Below are 21,627 nucleotides of genomic sequence, written 5' to 3'. Positions count from 1 at the left end.
CAAGTGGTGCTGAATCATGACAGAGTAGATGACAAAGAATGGATGGTGTTTCTACTGTCGAAGACGAATGAAAGGATGATTTGCTGTGAAAATTCCTGGAGAAATGTGCCAGATGCAGGAACTAGTGGTGTGAAAGATGGTGATTCTCTTTGTTGTCTGGTGTTCTTTTTTGTTTACAGGAGCTGCCGATAAAGGCCTGACCCAGAAGAAATTCTGCGTCACCTGTACCATCAAGATCAAGATCAAGATTCAATAAAAACCACCCGGTAGGAATATTATATTTTGATTATTAGTTACACTATTTATCGCGCCTAAAAGTGTAGTGTATACTAGTCTGGGAGCCGTTTTTCTTGTGGCGATTTTTTAAATGAATTATCTACGTCAATATTGAACCCACGGGGGGCGCCTCACCCCTGCCTTCCCCATGGACAGTCCAGCAATGTCTGCTTCCACTCCCCCTGTGTTTCCAGACCCAGAGAGTGAAGCAAAGCCAGAATCAACCACCACACTAGATAAATAGCCATTACTGTGGTAAATAAGGCGATGGTTGTGTATATGTACCCCAGTTAACACCGCCCGCCGCCCACCTCACCCACACCCACAGCCCGCCCCAACATTTCCTTCAATTCTCACTGTTTTCTGCTGCTGCTGCGCGCCTCAAATGCATAGCAGGGACAAAAGAGGAGCGAGTAGTAGTAGTAGTAGCAGGAGCAGCAGTGTTATTATTATTACTATGAGGGTTAATGTGTGTGTGTGGGGGGCGGGCTGTTTTATGTAAAATTATTATCTCTCTCTCTCTCTCTCTCTCTCTCTCTCTCTCTCTCTCTCTCTCTCTCTCTCTCTCTCTCTCTCTCTCTCTCTCTCTCTCTCTCTCTCCATGAAGGCCACAGAGGTGACTAGGTAGAGTGTTCCTGCTGTTAATAATTTAGAAATGTTGTTAATCTCTCACTGGAACCTTAAAAACAATAACAACTTCAACTATACTCTATTGATGAAGGTTAGACACACAACCCGTCACTTCAGAGGAGCTTGGCGGTGTCTTATGGTGTGGCTTGACAATGTTAGGGCTGGATATGTCACTAAGTTCTCTCTCTCTCTCTCTCTCTCTCTCTCTCTCTCTCTCTCTCTCTCTCTCTCTCTCTCTCTCTCTCTCTCTCTCTCTCTCTCTCTCTCTCTCTCTCTCATCGGTAAAGTTAGTCACTTTGAAGGTAAAAATGTGTCCCAGTAATGAAGATGTTAAAATAGTGAAGACTGTGGCCATTAATCTTGTCCTCCATACACCCTTCCTAATGTCAATGAAATGGTCTAATGGCACACAAATCTGAAGGTAAAAATGTGTCCCAGTAATGAAGATGTTAAAATAGTGAAGACTGTGGCCATTAATCTTCTGTCCTCCATACACCCTTCCTAATGCCAATAAAATGGTCTAATGGTACACAAATCTCAAGGTAAAAATGTGTCCCAGTACTGAAGGGGTTAAAATAGTGAAGACTGGCCATTAATCTTTTGCCCTCCATACACCCTTCCTAATGTCAATAAAATGGTTTAATGGTGCACAAATCTCAAGGTAAATATGTTTCCCAGTACTGAAGGACTTAAATTAGTGAAGACTGGCCATTAATCTTCTGTCCTCCATACACCCTTACTAATGTCAATAAAATGGTCTAATTGTACGCAAATCTCAAGGTAAAAATGTGTCCCAGTAATGAAGGGGTTGAAATAGTGAAGACTGTGGCCATTAATCTTCTGCTCTCCATACACCCTTCTTAATGTCAATAAAATGGTTTAATGGTACACAAATCTCAAGGTAAAAATGTGTCCCAGTAATGAAGGGGTTAAAATAGTGAAGACTGTGGCCATTAATCTTCTGCCTTCCATACACTCTTCCTAATGTCAATAAAATGGTCTAATGGTACACAAATCTCAAGGTAAAAATGTGTCCCAGTAATGAAGGGCTTTAAAATTATGAAAACTGTGGCCATTAATCTTTTGCCCTCCATACAGCCTTCCTAATGTCAATAAAATGGTCTAATGGTACACAAATCTCAAGGTAAAAATGTGTCCCAGTACTGAAGGGGGTTAAAATAGTGAAGACTGTGGCCATTAATCTTCTGCCTTCCATGCACCCTTCCTAATGTCAATGAAATGGTCTAATGGCACACAAATCTCAAGGTAAAAATGTGTCCCAGTAATGAAGATGTTAAAATAGTGAAGACTGTGGCCATTAATCTTCTGTCCTCCATACACCCTTCCTAATGTCAATAAAATGGTTTAATGGTGCACAAATCTCAAGGTAAAAATGTATCCCAGTACTGAACGGGTTAAAATAGTGAAGACTGTGGCCATTAATCTTCTGCCTTCCATACACCCTTCCTAATGTCAATAAAATGGTCTAATGGTACACAAATCTCAAGGTAGAAATGTGTCCCAGTACTGAAGGGGTTAAAATAGTGAAGACTGTGGCCATTAATCTTCTGCCTTCCATACACCCTTCCTAATGTCAATAAAATGGTTTAATGGTGCACAAATCTCAAGGTAAATATGTTTCCCAGTACTGAAGGACTTAAATTAGTGAAGACTGTGGCCATTAATCTTCTGCCTTCCATACACCCTTCCTAATGTCAATAAAATGGTCTAATGGTACACAAATCTCAAGGTAAAAATGTGTCCCAGTACTGAAGGGGTTAAAATAGTGAAGACTGTGGCCATTAATCTTCTGCCTTCCATACACTCTTCCTAATGTCAATAAAATGGTCTAATGGTACACAAATCTCATGGTAAAAATGTGTCCCAGTAATGAAGGGGTTTTAAATTATGAAAACTGTGGCCATTAATCTTCTGCCCTCCATACAGCCTTCCTAATGTCAATAAAATGGTCTAATGGTACACAAATCTCAAGGTAAAAATGTGTCCCAGTAATGAAGGGGTTAAAAATTATGAAGACAGTGGCCATTAATCTTCTGCCTTCCTAATGTCAATAAAATGGTCTAATGGCACACAAATCTGAAGATAAAAATGTTTCCCTGTACTGAAGGGGTTAAAATAGTGAAGACTGTGGCCATTAATCTTCTGCCCTCCATACACCCTTCTTAATGTCAATAAAATGGTTTAATGGTGCACAAATCTCACGGTAAAAATGTGTCCCAGTACTGAAGGGGTAAAAAATTATGAAAACTGTGGCCATTAATCTTTGCCCTCCATACACCCTTCCTAATGTCAATAAAATGGTCTAATGGTACACAAATCTCAAGGTAAAAATGTGTCCCAGTACTGAAGGGGTTAAAATAGTGAAGACTGTGGCCATTAATCTTCTGCCTTCCATGCACCCTTCCTAATGTCAATAAAATGGTTTAATGGTGCACAAATCTCAAGGTAAAAATGTATCCCAGTACTGAACGGGTTAAAATAGTGAAGACTGTGGCCATTAATCTTCTGCCTTCCATACACCCTTCCTAATGTCAATAAAATGGTCTAATGGTACACAAATCTCAAGGTAAAAATGTGTCCCAGTACTGAAGGGGTTAAAATAGTGAAGACTGTGGCCATTAATCTTCTGCCTTCCATACACCCTTCCTAATATCAATAAAATGGTCTAATGGCACACAAATCTGAAGATAAAAATGTTTCCCTGTACTGAAGGGGTTAAAATAGTGAAGACTGTGGCCATTAATCTTCTGCCCTCCATACACCCTTCCTAATGTCAATGAAATGGTCTAATGGCACACAAATCTCAAGGTAAAAATGTGTCCCAGTACTGAAGGAGTTAAAATAGTGAAGACTGTGGCCATTAATCTTCTGCCCTCCATATACCCTTCCTAATGTCAATAAAATGGTCTAATGGTACACAAATCCCAAGGTAAAAATGTGTCCCAGTACTGAAGGGGTTAAAAACTATGAAGACAGTGGCCATTAATCTTCTGCCCTCCATATACCCTTCCTAATGTCAATAAAATGGTCTAATGGCACACAAATCTCACGGTAAAAATGTGTCCCAGTACTGAAGGGGTTAAAATAGTGAAGACTGTGGCCATTAATCTTCTGCCTTCCATACACCCTTCCTAATGTCAATAAAATGGTCTAATGGTACACAAATCTCACGGTAAAAATGTGTCCCAGTACTGAAGGGGTTAAAATAGTGAAGACTGTGGCCATTAATCTTCTGCCCTCCATACACCCTTCCTAATGTCAATAAAATGGTCTAATGGTACACAAATCTCAAGGTAAAAATGTTTCCCAGTACTGAAGGGGTTAAAATAGTGAAGACTGTGGCCATTAATCTTCTGGCCTCCATATACCCTTCCTAATGTCAATAAAATGGTGTAATGGCACACAAATCTGAAGGTGAATATGTGTCCCAGTACTGAAGGGGTTAGGGGATGGGAGGTTAACATAACTGTAGTGTACTTTAGTGTAGATGATAAACTAAGGAATGGTACTATCAAACTGGAAATTGAGAAGATCCTAGAGACTAATGCACAACATCCACTGCTTACAATCTGGGACTTGAATGGCCACGTGGGATTCAAAGGAACACAAAAGCCAGATGGAAATGGAAGAATGATATTAGAATGCATGGAGAAGTATAAAATGATAATGCCCAATGACGATACAATTGTGACAGCTTAGCTCAGTAATCAGCTTACCGGAAAATGCTTTGCTTCAATGACACCCCAGACAGCTTAGCTCAGTAATCAGCTTACCTTTATGCTCAGAGTATGTTTTGGGGCATTTTGAGGTGTTACATCGTGTTTTGAGTGTGTTTGGGAATAAAATTGAGTGTTTCAAGTGGTTTGGGCGTATTGAGTGTGTGTGGGTGTGTTTGTATTGAGCTCAGAGTTTGTTTTGGGGCATTTTGAAATGTTTTGGGATAAAATTGAGTGTTTTAAGTGGTTTGGATGTATTGAGTGTGTGTGTGTGTGTTTGTATTGAGCTCTGGGTGTGTTTTGGGGCATTTTGAGGAGTTACATGGTGTTTTGAGTGTGTTTTGTGATAAAATGGAGTGTTTTTACTGAAACTGAGGTTCCCCACGAATAGACCTGTCTCTGATAAAATGCTTTGGTTCGCAGTGACATCTCAGACAGCTTAGGTCAGTAATCAGCTTACCTTTGTGCCATCTTGACATGACATGATGCTCTCGGGAACACATTCCTCACACAAATAGATAAATCTCTGCACACTCAGTGAAATGTGGCTCAAAAATCTCTTAACTTCTTGTATGGTACATTTGCAGGATTGAAGCAAAGTCAGTATTTTTATAATAATATATTTCCTCTATGTCACATAAACAGCTTTCATTCCTTCACAGCACCAACATCCACACAGAGTGTCCACACAGACAACACTGCGTCATTAAACTGTATATTAATGTACTTTAACTACTTTACATGTACAGTAAGTCCTCGTTACACGGTACATGTGCGTTCCTGAAACCCTTACCACAAATCAGAATTACCGCATCCCGAACCCATTATAACGTGCAATAATAGGGAATGCGCTCCAGCTTCCTGGGAGGTAGGCTAGAAAATGGCCTGTTCATACTCAGATATTGTGTACAAAAATCATTTCAAAGTAAAAAAATCTTTAATTGTCATATCAATAGATGTTTGCAAAGTTTTAGACAGTATAAGAAGGATTATAGGATCAAAATTCTTATGGAATATCAAATAAATGAAAAGTACTAGACCTAATAACAAAAGTTTACCCTGGAGACAAAACTAGACTAAGACTTCAAACACAAAATTTAACAAGTGGCATCAGACAGACAGACAGACAGACAGACAGCAGGGGGATGTACATACAGCCTCCATAACACTTGGCAAATTAACCCTTCACTACCAGGACGTGCTTTCATACATAGTCATTCTGTTTTCTATTTTGGTGATTCTATACAGCTTCACAAACTTATTATGTGGGGATTCAAATAGTGAAAACTCAGGCCATTAATCCTCTGACCTCCATAGACTCTTCCTAATGTCAATAAAATTGTCTAATCACGCCCAAAACTCACAGTAAAAATGCCTCCCAGTACTGAAGGGGTTAAAATTATGAAGACTGTGGCCATTAATCTTGTGATCTCCATAGACTCTTCTTAGTGTCAATAAAATGGTCTAATGGTACACAAATCTCAAGGTAAAAATACGTCCCAGTACTGAAGGGGTTAAAATAGTGAAGACTGTGGCTATTAATCTTCTGACCTCCATACACCCTTCCTAATGTCATCAAAATGGTCTAATGGTACACAAATCTGAAGGTAAAAATACGTCCCAGTACTGAAGGGGTTAAAATAGTGAAAACTGTGGCCATTTATCCTCTGACCTCCATACACCCTTTCTAATGTCATCAAAATGGTCTAATGGTACACAAATCTCAAGGTAAAAACACATCCTAGTACTGAAGGGGTTAAAATAGTGAAGACTGTGGCCATTTATCCTCTGACCTCCATACACCCTTCCTAATGTCATCAAAATGGTCTAATGGTACACAAATCTCAAGGTAAAAATACGTCCCAGTACTGAAGGGGTTAAAATAGTGAAGACTGTGGCCATTAATCTTCTGCCCTCCATACACCCTTCCTAATGTCATCAAAATGGTCTAATGGTATACAAACCTCAAGGTAAAAATACATCCCAGTACTGAAGGGGTTAAAATAGTGAAGACTGTGGCCATTAATCTTCTGCCCTCCATACACCCTTCCTAATGTCAATAAAATGGTCTAATGGTACACAAATCTCAAGGTAAAAATACGTCCCAGTACTGAAGGGGTTAAAATAGTGAAGACTGTGGCCATTTATCCTCTAACCTCCATACACCCTTCCTAATGTCAATAAAATGGTCTAATGGTACACAAATCTCAAGGTAAAAATATGTCCCAGTACTGAAGGGGTTAAAATAGTGATGACTGTGGCCATTTATCCTCTGCCCTCCATACACCCTTCCTAATGTCATCAAAATGGTCTAATGGTACACAAATCTCAAGGTAAAAATGTGTCCCAGTACTGAAGGGGTTAAAATAGTGAAGACTGTGGCCATTTATCCTCTGCCCTCCATACACCCTTCCTAATGTCAATAAAATGGTCTAATGGTACACAAACCTCAAGGTAAAAATACGTCCCAGTACTGAAGGGGTTAAAATAGTGAAGACTGTGGCCATTTATCCTCTGCCCTCCATACACCCTTCCTAATGTCATCAAAATGGTCTAATGGTACACAAATCTCAAGGTAAAAATGTGTCCCAGTACTGAAGGGGTTAAAATAGTGAAGACTGTGGCCATTTATCCTCTGCCCTCCATACACCCTTCCTAATGTCAATAAAATGGTCTAATGGTACACAAACCTCAAGGTAAAAATACGTCCCAGTACTGAAGGGGTTAAAATAGTGAAGACTGTGGCCATTTATCCTCTGCCCTCCATACACCCTTCCTAATGTCATCAAAATGGTCTAATGGTACACAAATCTCAAGGTAAAAATGTGTCCCAGTACTGAAGGGGTTAAAATAGTGAAGACTGTGGCCATTTATCCTCTGCCCTCCATACACCCTTCCTAATGTCAATAAAATGGTCTAATGGTACACAAACCTCAAGGTAAAAATACGTCCCAGTACTGAAGGGGTTAAAATAGTGAAGACTGTGGCCATTTATCCTCTGCCCTCCATACACCCTTCCTAATGTCATCAAAATGGTCTAATGGTACACAAATCTCAAGGTAAAAATGTGTCCCAGTACTGAAGGGGTTAAAATAGTGAAGACTGTGGCCATTTATCCTCTGCCCTCCATACAACCTTCCTAATGTCATCAAAATGGTCTAATGGTACACAAATCTCAAGGTAAAAATGTGTCCCAGTACTGAAGGGGTTAAAATAGTGAAGACTGTGGCCATTTATCCTCTGACCTCCATACACCCTTCCTAATGTCAATAAAATGGTCTAATGGTACACAAATCTCAAGGTAAAAATACATCCCAGTACTGAAGGGGTTAAAATAGTGAAGACTGTGGCCATTAATCTTCTGCCCTCCATACACCCTTCCTAATGTCATCAAAATGGTCTAATGGTACACAAACCTCAAGGTAAAAATACGTCCCAGTACTGAAGGGGTTAAAATAGTGAAGACTGTGGCCATTTATCCTCTGACCTCCATACACCCTTCCTAATGTCATCAAAATGGTCTAATGGTACACAAACCTCAAGGTAAAAATACGTCCCAGTACTGAAGGGGTTAAAATAGTGAAGACTGTGGCCATTTATCCTCTGACCTCCATACACCCTTCCTAATGTCATCAAAATGGTCTAATGGTATACAAACCTCAAGGTAAAAATACGTCCCAGTACTGAAGGGGTTAAAATAGTGAAGACTGTGGCCATTTATCCTCTGCCCTCCATACACCCTTCCTAATGTCATCAAAATGGTCTAATGGTACACAAACCTCAAGGTAAAAATACGTCCCAGTACTGAAGGGGTTAAAATAGTGAAGACTGGCCATTAATCTTCTGACCTCCATACACCCTTCCTAATGTCAATAAAATGGTCTAATGGTACACAAATCTCAAGGTAAAAATAGGTCCCAGTACTGAAGGGGTTAATAACTTTCAAAATAATAATAAAGACATTAGAAAGTGTAAATTTGTGCTTCAAAGATGACACTTTAAATGTGACTCACTTATTCTTTGCAGATGATGGAATGCTGTCAGCGAGCAGCATGGAAGACGCAGAGAGAGTGGTGGTCAGGTGGTGGTGGAGACAGGGAGAGTATGTGGCCTGGAGATTAAAAAACAGAACACCAATAATCTTGTGACCTCCATGCATCCTTCCTAATGTCAATAAAGTTGTCTTATCATGCCCAAAATTGTCTTATAATGCCCTCAAAAAATACCAATCTATCTCAAAATGCCTCAAAACATGTCAAACTGTCTTAAAAAGCCCTCAAAACATCCCAAACTGTCTTAAAATGGCCTCAAAACGTACCAAACTGTCTTAAAACTAACTCAAAACATGACAAACTCTCTTAAAATGCCCTCAAAACATCCCAAACTGCCTTAAAATTAACTCAAAACCTACCAAACTGTCTTAAAATTAACTCAAAACTGTCTTAAAATGCCCTCAAAACATCCCAAACTGTCTTAAAATGCCCTCAAAACCTACCAAACTGTCTTAAAATGCCCTCAAAACCTACCAAACTGTCTTAAATGACCTCAAAACATGACAAACTTTCTTAAAATAATTTTACACAATCTCAAATAAATCAAACTTGATTAACATCTGAGAGAGAGAGAGAGAGAGAGAGAGAGAGAGAGAGAGAGAGAGAGAGAGAGAGAGAGAGAGAGAGAGAGAGAGAGAGAGAGAAACTTTAATGAATGTTGTTGTAGCAAAGAAATACACAAAACTATCTCTATTTAAACAACACACTGTAGAAATATTGGATAAAAACTGACTTTGTATGACACACACACACACACACACTGAAATACTGCAAGAAGACCTAAATAAGATCTGGGAATGGAGTAAGAAGTGAGAAATGGAATTCAATGTGAACAAAAGTCATGTCATGGAAATGGGAAAGAGTGAAAGACGACCCGTGGGAATCTATAAGATGGGAGATGGAGTAGAACTGGAGAAAGTAAAAAAGGAAAAGGACTTAGGAGTGACGATGGAAGAAAACATTCAACAAGTAAGCCATATTGATAGAATTTTTAGAGAAACATAATTTGCTAAGGAATATTTGAGTAGCATTTCACTACATGGACAAAGAAATGATGAAGAAATTGATAAGTACTATAATAAGACCTAGATTGGAATATGCAGGAGTAGTGCGGACCCCTCATAAAAAGAAACACATAAGGAAATTGGAGAGGCTACAAAGAATAGCTACAAGAATGGTTCCAGAATTTGAAGGGATGACATATGAGGAGAGACTAAAGGCTATGGATCTACCAACCCTGGAACAAAGAAGGGAGAGAGGAGACTTGATACAAGTTTATAAATTGATCAACGGAATGGACAAAGTGGATAATGAGAAACTGATCCTGAGAGAAGAATATGACATCCGAAGAACAAGATCGCATAGTAAAAAGCTGAGAAAAGGAAGATGTCTGAGAGATATAAAAAAATATAGTTTCCCGCAGAGATGTATTGAGACGTGGAACAGTTTAGATGAAGAAGTAGTGTCTGCAACGAGTGTGCATACTTTTAAAGTAAGATTGGAAAAGTGTAGATATGGAGACGGGGCCACACCACCATAAAGCCCAGGCCCTGTAAAACTACAACTAGATAAAATACAACTAGGTAAATACACACCAAGCGGCCCTCGTCAAGATGGGTAGAGGCCTGCTGTGCCACTCACGGCTACAACATCTCCCCTGACGCGCCCCAGCCAATCCATGCCACACCACACACAAACATGGTCACGCCACTCAAGGCCCCAAGAATTATCATCACAGTGCTATCCCCTCCATGGTGCCACCCATAAACAGCTAACTTAAGGTTCTCATCTTAAGTCTCCCTCAATCCCCATGTGTGCATTTTCAGTATCTATGTACTGCAATTACTAATAAACCATATTATTATTATTATTATTTACACACACACACTGGGATGGACTGGGAGAGGCTGGGATAGACTGGGAGAGAGAAAAGGAGGACAGAGAAGTCTGTGAGCATGTATTTCATGAGAAGTTATGGGTGGAAGGAGCACAGGTGGAGGTGTACAGAATGGGAATGAAAGTGAGAGGGAGTGAGAGGCCCCTAATAGTATGTATGTCTGCGTGATGTATATGATAAATGGGAGGTGGTGAAGAGGGGCAGACAGCTGAGAGACTGTCATGAGGAAGACATAAGTCAAATCAGGATTGCCCCTGACAAAACTAAGAAAGAGAGAGAACAAGACGCAATGCTAAAGGAAAAGTTGCAAGACAAAAGAAGACAAGGAGGCCAGTGGAAAATACAGAGGGGAAAAATTGTGAGAGTAGGAGAAGGCACTGGTGGGGACTGAAATACAGGTGTACGGGACAAAGAAATCAGCGAAAAGAGTGTCAAAATGAGTGTAATAAATATACAAGGGCTAACACAAACTAAAGCAAAAGAAGTAGAAGAGTTAGTGAGTGATGATAGTATAGTTTGCTTAACAGAGACCCAGAAGAAGCTAAGAGATATAAACTTCAGTGATAACTGTGTGATAGTAGATAATATGAGAGAGGAGCAAGATAGAAAGGGAGGAGGACTAATGGTGCTATATAGGAAGGATACAGGAGTAGACCTAGAGAAGATACCAACAAAATGTCCGGATATATTGCACACAAAAGGGAAAATGAGAGGATGGGAGATGAGACTAGTAGTGGTTTACCTGAGTGTTAACGATCCACCCAGAAATAATAATATTAAGCTACAAATGGAAAGGATAATAAATGGAAACTCTCACCCGCTCTTAGTCATGGGTGACTTTAATGGACATGTGGGCTTCAAAGGGGAGCAGAAGGTGAATACAAATGGAGAAATCATTTTGGAATTGATAATGTTAAATGATGATTGCAAATGCACAGGAGGAGAGTTCACATGGAGCAGAAATGAACAAAGGAGTGTTATTGATTATGTACTGGCAACAAATCAAGTCTATAGGAAATTCAAGAGCATGCATATAGATGAGGAGAAGGACATTTTGACATGTCAGACCACAATCCAATTGAAGTGGAGCTAATAATAAAAGAGAAGAAGAAAAAATGTGAGAGAAAAGAGTGGGTTGTGAAGGAGTATTATAAAACAGACAATAATTCCTTAGAAAGATTTTGGGTGTGCATGGAAAGCCAGGCGCTAAATAAGGAAGTGGAGAACATTGAAAAATTGGAGTCACTAATAAAGAGAAGGTGCTAAAAGGAAAATATAGGAGAAGAGGAGAAAAGAATAGCAAGAACACAGAGCCTGTATGGATAAATGATGTAATTAGGAAAGAAATCAAAGAAAGGAGGAGGAGAAATGCAACAACAAATGAAGAAGAGAGGAAAGGTGGAAGGAGTTATACCCAAAGCAAAAAGAAAGGGTACATGTGCTAATAAAAAAGGAGATCTGTAAACAAGAAGAGAAAACAGTCAAAGAAATGAAGGAAAGCAAGGATGGAGGAAAGAAGATGTGGGAGTACATTAAGAAGCTAAAAGGGAAAAGATCAAGGAGAAAAATCCCTAAAATCTATGGAGAAGATGGGGTACAACTGGAGCAGGAGAAGGTGGGGGGGAGGAGGTAAAGAAATTGTGGAGCAACATATATAGAAAATATGAAAACAATATTGAAGAAATGTGGAATGTGAGGAAGAGAGAGGAGTATGAGAACATGATCAAAGACATAGAAGAGAAACGATCAGTTAGGCTGAACGCAGTTGATGAACAAGGGACACAAATGCAATATATACAGACTTGTGCAGTGGAGGTATGGGAACACATCGACATGGCAAGAAGGGTGACAGGAGGAGAGGTGCAATTACAACAGAACATTATCACAGAGGAAAGAGTGGCGAGGTGTCTGGGAAAATGAAGAGCAAACGAGCTGTGGGGACAGATAATATTAAAGGACAAATGTACAAGGAGATAGGAAATAGCACAGTATTAAAGGAAATATTAGCAAAGGGAATGAAAAGTACATTAGAGTCAGGCCATGTACCACCAAGCTGGAAAGAATCAAGGACAGTGATGATCCCCAAAACAAGATGCCCAAAAGCCAAGGATTTGAGACCTATTGCATTAACTAACGTTGGGTATAAACTAATGATGTCAATCATAAGAGATAGCTTAGAAGATCACATAACAAAGAACAGCTTAGGGAAACAAACGCAAGGAGGTTTCACAGAACGTAGTACAATTGAAAATAACATTTTGTTCTAAAATACTGCATACAAAAATCTTTCAAGATGAAAAAGCGTTAATTGTAACATCAATTCATTTTGCCAAAGCATAAAGAGGGAGAAATTAATACACCAGCCATACCAGGAAAATACTGAAAAATAATTGGGGCTCTGCTTTTAACAATACAGACATACAACAAACAAACACAACTCTGCAAAAATTTTGGAATGTAAGACAAAAGAAGATCAAGGAAATAGAAGATGATAACAGAAATCAATAAGTGAAAGAACAAAAGACCACGACAGCCAGAAAAATACGTCAGGGAGAGCCGATACAAGGCATCTCTCCTGACCTACAACTCAACTCAACTCAACTCAACTGGGAAAGGCTGGAATACACTGAGAGAGGCTGGGAGGCACTGGGAGAGGCTGGGAGGCAGTGGGAGAGGCTGGGATGCACTGGAAAAAGCTGTGATGTCACTGGGAGAGGTTGGGATGCACTGGGAGGCTGGGAGGCACTGGAGAGGCTGGGAGGCAATAGGAGAGGATGGGAGGCACTGGGAGGCTGGGAGGCACTGGGAGGCTGGGAGGCACTGGGAGGCACTGGGAGAGACTGGGAGGCACTGGGAGAGGCTGGGATGCACTGGGAGAGGCTGGGAGGCACTGGGAGAGGCTGGGAGCACTGGGAGAGCTGGGAGGCACTGGGAGAGGTTGGGAGGCACTGGAAGAGGCTGGGAGGCACTGAGAGACTGGGTTGCACTGGGAGAGATTGGGAGGCACTGGGAGAGGTTGGGATGCACTGGGAGAGGCTGGGAGGCACTGGGAGAGACTGGGAGGAGTTTGGGGCACTGGGAGAGATGCACTTGGGAGGCACTGCTGGGAGCACTGGGAGAGGCTGGGAGGCTGTGATGCCACTGGGAGAGGTTGGGAGGCACTGGGAGAGGCTGGGAGGCACTGGGAGGCTGGGATGCACTGGGAGAGGCTGGGAGGCACTGGGAGAGGTTGGGATGCACTGGGAGAGGCTGGGAGGCACTGGGAGAGGCTGGGAGGCACTGGGAGAGGCTGGGAGGCACTGGGAGAGGCTGGGATGCACTGGGAGAGGCTGGGAGGCACTGGGAGAGGCTGGGAGGCACTGGGAGAGGCTGGGATGCACTGGGAGAGGCTGGGAGGCACTGGGGAGGCTGGGAGGCACTGGGGGAGGCTGGGAGGCACTGGGAGAGGCTGGGAGGCACTGGGAGAGGCTGGGAGGCACTGGGAGAGGCTGGGAGGCACTGGGAGAGGCTGGGAGACTGGGAGGACTGGGAGAGGCTGGGAGGCACTGGGAGAGGCTGGGAGGCACTGGGAGAGGCTGGGAGGCACTGGGAGAGGCTGGGAGGCACTGGGAGAGGCTGGGAGGCACTGGGAGAGGCTGGGAGGCACTGGGGGCTGGGAGGCACTGGGGAGGCTGGGAGGCACTGGGAGAGGCTGGGAGGCACTGGGAGAGGCTGGGAGGCACTGGGAGGCTGGGAGGCACTGGGAGAGGCTGGGAGGCACTGGGGAGGCTGGGAGGCTGGGAGGCACTGGGGAGGCTGGGAGGCACTGGGAGAGGCTAGGAGAGGCCGGGATGCACTGGGAGAGGCTGGGAGGCACTGGGAGGCTGGGATGCACTGGGGAGAGGCTGGGAGGCACTGGGAGAGGCTGGGATGCACTGAGAGAGGCTGGGATGCACTGGGATAGACCAGCTGGACTGAAATAAGACAACAGAACACACCAAAATCTTATATCACCTATTTCAACGCCGCCCACGCCCCACACGCCGCCCACTCCACCCACAGCACGGGAAAAAAGTTCAACATATATAAATAGGAATTAAAATATATATTAAATGTCCTTGATACCATAATAGCGATGTTCTTATAATACCGTCACTCTTCTGTCGTCTATAAATTTCTGTCGTTTATTGATTTTACCTTCTCGCTTTGAGTCAATCTTTTCGTAATGACTTCTTCTCATAATTCTTCGCTCTTTAATAAAATTTTTGTCCCTCTATATCACTTTATAGTCGTTTTTGTTGTATGATATGACTAGATAAAACGTATAACAAAACATCAAACAAGATATATTAGTTTGAAACAGTATACTTAAGAAATGGCAGTGATATAATACTTGACTTCTATATAAACACACCATACTGTACTGAAACCTTACAAAATTCAACAATATCCTAGTTTTTCGTGTGAATTTTACGTCCAACCCACCCTAGGCGTACTTTTGAAGGCAGAATTACGCCCACATTGCAAAAAGCTTTATTCTCTCTCCACGACTGTTTTCCAAGGCCTCAGAGATGACTGGAGGGTTTTCAAGAATGTTTCTCCTCTTACTAATGCAGAGATCATGTCATTCTGCCTTTAAAACCGTAAAATCACCCTAAAATTGCTCTGATATCTTAAAATCTTGCTTAAAAAGCTTTATTCTCTCATCACGACTGTTTTCCAAGGGCCTAGAGATGACTAGAGTTTTCAAGTATTTCTCCTGTTAGCAATGTAGAAATCATGTCACTTTGCCTTGAGAACCGTAAAAACACCCTGAAAAATGTTCTTATATCTGGGTGGGCGTGGGCGTGATGGGCGTGTCTCAGGTAAAGGAAGGTTCCCAGCACTGGAGGAAATAATTAATGATCTTGTTAAGCTGTAAAATTATAAAAAATAGTGAAACAGATCAAGAAGAAATGAAATAAAATGAATTGCTAGCCTACTGTTGCTAAGATTTGTGTAATGTATTATAAACATTTGTTGTAATATTTATGTAATGTATTACAAACATTTGTTGTAATATTTATGTAATGTATTACAAATATTTGTTGTAATATTTATGTAATGTATTATAAAGATTTGTTTTCTAAGGTTTATTGCGCTGATGACACCACTCCGTCACTACAGTGTTGTTTGTGAACGAGTATTTTGACGCAAATTAATAATTATTAATGAATATAATTTTGAAATCTGTGTTGGCGCCAAGCGCGCGACAAAGCGCCGCGCCGCTGGCCTGACCAGAAGAAATTCTGCGTCACCTGTACCATCAAGATCAAGATTTCAATAAAAAACCACCCGGTAGGAATATTATATTTTGATTATTAGTTACACTATTTATCGCGCCTAAAAGTGTAGTGTATACTAGTCTGGGAGCCGTTTTTCTTGTGGCGATTTTTTAAATGAATTATCTACGTCAATATTGAACCCACGGGGGGCGCCTCACCCCTGCCTTCCCCATGGACAGTCCAGCAATGTCTGCTTCCACTCCCCCTGTGTTTCCAGACCCAGAGAGTGAAGCAAAGCCAGAATCAACCACCACACTAGATAAATAGCCATTACTGTGGTAAATAAGGCGATGGTTGTGTATATGTACCCCAGTTAACACCGCCCGCCGCCCACCTCACCCACACCCACAGCCCGCCCCAACATTTCCTTCAATTCTCACTGTTTTCTGCTGCTGCTGCGCCTCAAATGCATAGCAGGGACAAAAGAGGAGCAGTAGTAGTAGTAGTAGCAGGAGCAGCAGTGTTATTATTATTACTATGAGGGTTAATGTGTGTGTGTGGGGGCAGGCTGTTTTATGTAAACAGGGATCTATCTCTCTCTCTCTCTCTCTCTCTCTCTCTGCTCAACGCAACAATACTCTAGTCTCTCTCTGCTCTCTCTCTCTCTGAAAGGCTGTTGCTCTCACTGGAACTGTTTACCAAGGTCTACTCTCTCTCTCTCTCTCTCTCTCTCTCTCTCTCTCTCTCTCTCTCTCTCTCTCCATGAAGGCCACAGAGGTGACTAGGTAGAGTGTTCCATAGGAGTGTTCCTGCTGTTAATAATTTAGAAATGTTGTTAATCTCTCACTGGAACCTTAAAAACAATAACAACTTCAACTATACTCTATTGATGAAGGTTAGACACACAACCCGTCACTTCAGAGGAGCTTGACTGTGGCCATTGACAATCTTACTGATATGTCACTAAGCCCTTCTCTCTCTCTCTCAATGTCTCTCTCTCTCTCTGGATATGTCTCTTTGAAGGCAAAAATGTGTCCCAGTACTGAAGATGTTAAAATAGTGAAGACTGTGGCCATTAATCTCTCTCTCTCTCTCTCTCTCTCTCTAATGTCAATAATGGTCTAATGTCACAAAATCTGAAGGTAAAATGTGTCCCAGTAATGAAGATGTTAAAATAGTGAAGACTGTGGCCATTAATCTTCTGTCCTCCATACACCCTTCCTAATGTCAATAAAATGGTCTAATGGCACACAAATCTGAAGGTAAAATGTGTCCCAGTAATGAAGATGTTAAAATAGTGAAGACTGTGGCCATTAATCTTCTGTCCTCCATACACCCTTCCTAATGTCAATAAAATGGTCTAATGGTATACAAATCTCAAGGTAAAATGTGTCCCAGTACTGAAGGGGTTAAAATAGTGAAGACTGGCCATTAATCTTTTGCCCTCCATACACCCTTCCTAATGTCAATAAAATGGTTTAATGGTGCACAAATCTCAAGGTAAATATGTTTCCCAGTACTGAAGGACTTAAATTAGTGAAGACTGTCCATTAATCTTCTGTCCTCCATACACCCTTACTAATGTCAATAAAATGGTCTAATTGTACACAAATCTCAAGGTAAAATGTGTCCCAGTAATGAAGGGGTTGAAATAGTGAAGACTGTGGCCATTAATCTTCTGCTCTCCATACACCCTTCTTAATGTCAATAAAATGGTCTAATGGTACACAAATCTCAAGGTAAAATGTGTCCCAGTAATGAAGGGGTTAAAATAGTGAAGACTGTGGCCATTAATCTTCTGCCTTCCATACACTCTTCCTAATGTCAATAAAATGGTCTAATGGTACACAAATCTCAAGGTAAAAATGTGTCCCAGTAATGAAGGGCTTTAAAATAGTGAAGACTGTGGCCATTAATCTGCCTTCCATACAGCCTTCCTAATGTCAATAAAATGGTCTAATGGTACACAAATCTCAAGGTAAAATGTGTCCCAGTACTGAAGGGGTTAAAATAGTGAAGACTGTGGCCATTAATCTTCTGCCTTCCATACACCCTTCCTAATGTCAATAAATGGTCTAATGGCACACAAATCTCAAGGTAAAAATGTGTCCCAGTAATGAAGATGTTAAAATAGTGAAGACTGTGGCCATTAATCTTCTGCCTCCATACACCCTTCCTAATGTCAATAAAATGGTTTAATGGTGCACAAATCTCAAGGTAAAATGTGTCCCAGTACTGAAGGGTTAAAATAGTGAAGACTGTGGCCATTAATCTTCTGCCTTCCATACACCCTTCCTAATGTCAATAAAATGGTCTAATGGTACACAAATCTCAAGGTAAAATGTGTCCCAGTACTGAAGGGGTTAAAATAGTGAAGACTGTGGCCATTAATCTTCTGCCTTCCATACACCCTTCCTAATGTCAATAAAATGGTTTAATGGTGCACAAATCTCAAGGTAAAAATGTTTCCCAGTACTGAAGGAGTTAAAATAGTGAAGACTGTGGCCATTAATCTTCTGCCTTCCATACACCCTTCCTAATGTCAATAAAATGGTCTAATGGTACACAAATCTCAAGGTAAAAATGTGTCCCAGTACTGAAGGGGTTAAAATAGTGAAGACTGTGGCCATTAATCTTCTGCCTTCCATACACCCTTCCTAATGTCAATAAAATGGTCTAATGGTACACAAATCTCATGGTAAAAATGTGTCCCAGTAATGAAGGGGTTAAAATAGTGAAGACTGTGGCCATTAATCTTCTGCCTCCATACAGCCTTCCTAATGTCAATAAAATGGTCTAATGGTACACAAATCTCAAGGTAAAAATGTGTCCCAGTAATGAAGGGGTTAAAATAGTGAAGACTGTGGCCATTAATCTTCTGCCTCCATACACCCTTCCTAATGTCAATAAAATGGTCTAATGGCACACAAATCTCAAGGTAAAAATGTTTCCCAGTACTGAAGGGGTTAAAATAGTGAAGACTGTGGCCATTAATCTTCTGCCTCCATACACCCTTCCTAATGTCAATAAAATGGTCTAATGGTACACAAATCTCAAGGTAAAAATGTGTCCCAGTACTGAAGGGGTTAAAATAGTGAAGACTGTGGCCATTAATCTTCTGCCTCCATACACCCTTCCTAATGTCAATAAAATGGTCTAATGGTACACAAATCTCAAGGTAAAAATGTGTCCCAGTACTGAAGGGGTTAAAATAGTGAAGACTGTGGCCATTAATCTTCTGCCTTCCATACACCCTTCCTAATGTCAATAAAATGGTCTAATGGTACACAAATCTCAAGGTAAAAATGTGTCCCAGTACTGAAGGGGTTAAAATAGTGAAGACTGTGGCCATTAATCTTCTGCCTTCCATACACCCTTCCTAATGTCAATAAAATGGTCTAATGGTACACAAATCTCAAGGTAAAAATGTGTCCCAGTACTGAAGGGGTTAAAATAGTGAAGACTGTGGCCATTAATCTTCTGCCTTCCATACACCCTTCCTAATGTCAATAAAATGGTCTAATGGCACACAAATCTGAAGATAAAAATGTTTCCCAGTACTGAAGGGGTTAAAATAGTGAAGACTGTGGCCATTAATCTTCTGCCTCCATACACCCTTCCTAATGTCAATAAAATGGTCTAATGGCACACAAATCTCAAGGTAAAAATGTGTCCCAGTACTGAAGGAGTTAAAATAGTGAAGACTGTGGCCATTAATCTTCTGCCCTCCATATACCCTTCCTAATGTCAATAAAATGGTCTAATGGTACACAAATCCCAAGGTAAAATGTGTCCCAGTACTGAAGGGGTTAAAAACTATGAAGACAGTGGCCATTAATCTTCTGCCCTCCATATACCCTTCCTAATGTCAATAAAATGGTCTAATGGCACACAAATCTCACGGTAAAAATGTGTCCCAGTACTGAAGGGGTTAAAATAGTGAAGACTGTGGCCATTAATCTTCTGCCTCCATACACCCTTCCTAATGTCAATAAAATGGTCTAATGGTACACAAATCTCACGGTAAAATGTGTCCCAGTACTGAAGGGGTTAAAATAGTGAAGACTGTGGCCATTAATCTTCTGCCCTCCATACACCCTTCCTAATGTCAATAAAATGGTCTAATGGTACACAAATCTCAAGGTAAAATGTTTCCCAGTACTGAAGGGGTTAAAATAGTGAAGACTGTGGCCATTAATCTTCTGCCATCCATACACCCTTCCTAATGTCAATAAAATGGTGTAATGGCACACAAATCTGAAGGTGAATATGTGTCCCAGTACTGAAGGGGTTAGGGGATGGGAGGTTAACATAACTGTAGTGTACTTTAGTGTAGATGATAAACTAAGGAATGGTACTATCAAACTGGAAATTGAGAAGATCCTAGAGACTAATGCACAACATCCACTGCTTACAATCTGGGACTTGAATGGCCACGTGGGATTCAAAGGAACACAAAAGCCAGATGGAAATGGAAGAATGATATTAGAATGCATGGAGAAGTATAAAATGATAATGCCCAATGACGATACAATTGTGACAGCTTAGCTCAGTAATCAGCTTACCGGAAAATGCTTTGCTTCAATGACACCCCAGACAGCTTAGCTCAGTAATCAGCTTACCTTTATGCTCAGAGTATGTTTTGGGGCATTTTGAGGTGTTACATCGTGTTTTGAGTGTGTTTGGGAATAAAATTGAGTGTTTCAAGTGGTTTGGGCGTATTGAGTGTGTGTGGGTGTGTTTGTATTGAGCTCAGAGTTTGTTTTGGGGCATTTTGAAATGTTTTGGGATAAAATTGAGTGTTTTAAGTGGTTTGGATGTATTGAGTGTGTGTGTGTGTTTGTATTGAGCTCTGGGTGTGTTTTGGGGCATTTTGAGGAGTTACATGGTGTTTTGAGTGTGTTTTGTGATAAAATGGAGTGTTTTTACTGAAACTGAGGTTCCCCACGAATAGACCTGTCTCTGATAAAATGCTTTGGTTCGCAGTGACATCTCAGACAGCTTAGGTCAGTAATCAGCTTACCTTTGTGCCATCTTGACATGACATGATGCTCTCGGGAACACATTCCTCACACAAATAGATAAATCTCTGCACACTCAGTGAAATGTGGCTCAAAAATCTCTTAACTTCTTGTATGGTACATTTGCAGGATTGAAGCAAAGTCAGTATTTTTATAATAATATATTTCCTCTATGTCACATAAACAGCTTTCATTCCTTCACAGCACCAACATCCACACAGAGTGTCCACACAGACAACACTGCGTCATTAAACTGTATATTAATGTACTTTAACTACTTTACATGTACAGTAAGTCCTCGTTACACGGTACATGTGCGTTCCTGAAACCCTTACCACAAATCAGAATTACCGCATCCCGAACCCATTATAACGTGCAATAATAGGGAATGCGCTCCAGCTTCCTGGGAGGTAGGCTAGAAAATGGCCTGTTCATACTCAGATATTGTGTACAAAAATCATTTCAAAGTAAAAAAATCTTTAATTGTCATATCAATAGATGTTTGCAAAGTTTTAGACAGTATAAGAAGGGATTATAGGATCAAAATTCTTATGGAATATCAAATAAATGAAAAAGTACTAGACCTAATAACAAAAGTTTACCCTGGAGACAAAACTAGACTAAGACTTCAAACACAAAATTTAACAAGTGGCATCAGACAGACAGACAGACAGACAGACAGCAGGGGGATGTACATACAGCCTCCATAACACTTGGCAAATTAACCCCTTCACTACCAGGACGTGCTTTCATACATAGTCATTCTGTTTT

At 41.0% G+C, this 21,627-nt stretch overlaps 1 long non-coding RNA gene across 1 annotated transcript; it reads left to right on the top strand.

The window, feature by feature from the left end:
* The first annotated feature begins 272 nt into the window (after positions 1 to 272).
* On the top strand, positions 273 to 8,842 carry LOC123502485. The gene is made up of 2 exons (XR_006674141.1): positions 273 to 531; positions 8,670 to 8,842. It is a non-coding gene; the product is annotated as an uncharacterized LOC123502485 (long non-coding RNA).
* The last annotated feature ends 12,785 nt before the right edge of the window (positions 8,843 to 21,627 follow it).

This window comes from Portunus trituberculatus, chromosome 11 (genome assembly GCF_017591435.1).
Source record: "Portunus trituberculatus isolate SZX2019 chromosome 11, ASM1759143v1, whole genome shotgun sequence".
NCBI lineage: Eukaryota > Metazoa > Arthropoda > Malacostraca > Decapoda > Portunidae > Portunus > Portunus trituberculatus.
This window is presented reverse-complemented; position numbering and strand designations above follow the sequence as displayed.